This window comes from Arachis duranensis, chromosome 9 (assembly GCF_000817695.3).
Source record: "Arachis duranensis cultivar V14167 chromosome 9, aradu.V14167.gnm2.J7QH, whole genome shotgun sequence".
Lineage (NCBI taxonomy): Eukaryota > Viridiplantae > Streptophyta > Magnoliopsida > Fabales > Fabaceae > Arachis > Arachis duranensis.
The window spans coordinates 108615670-108616475 of NC_029780.3; positions in this window are offsets into that span (position 1 = coordinate 108615670).

The following is an 806-nucleotide window of genomic DNA, read 5'->3' on the forward strand; positions in this document are numbered from 1 at the left end:
AATATTATAAAAATTTTTTGAAATAATTAATTTTAATAAATAAAAAATACTCATATATTTTATATTTAATTATTTAAAAATAAAAGATTTTGTTGCCGTTTAAAGTATTGTGTATTAAAATATTGTTATTTAAAACATTTATTTATGTATTAAGATATTCTATATTTATTAAAGTCTATCAATGTTCTTCTTTTATATTAATCTTTAATTTTTATCTAATATAATTTAATAGCCTATATAAATATGATTCATTTAATAAACACATAATTGTTTGAGCTACCGAAACTATGTTATATTGGCATGCATTAAAAGATGTTAATTAGTAACCTGTTAGCATTTCAGTAATGTGATACATTATATTATTATACATGTATATACTATACTTGTATCATGTAAATGCATAGTTTAAGTCCTTCCATGTGATAGCTTGGCTTCCAACCCGTTGATTGATATGATATGTGGTTGGTCAAGATTTGACTATTTGAGGGATTTTGTCTTTCATGAATCATGCATGAGGTGGATCATGGATGGTACAACCTCTCCTGCACCCTGCTTGGCTTGGCTTCTTCCCACACTTGCTGCATAAATTACTAATTTGCCCTATTTACCACTTGAATTGTGTATGAGGTCTATAATCTATTACTTAAGCTTGGACAACCTTCATCAAAATAGCTTTCTTCCTTTTAATGACTCCAACTTTGGGCCACTGCTCTTGGGCTATACATGTTTCATATTTTGTGATAAATTCCTCATTCTTCGGTACTGGAGAAAGAAACCCTTAAACTTAATTCTTCTTTGTTTTTTTT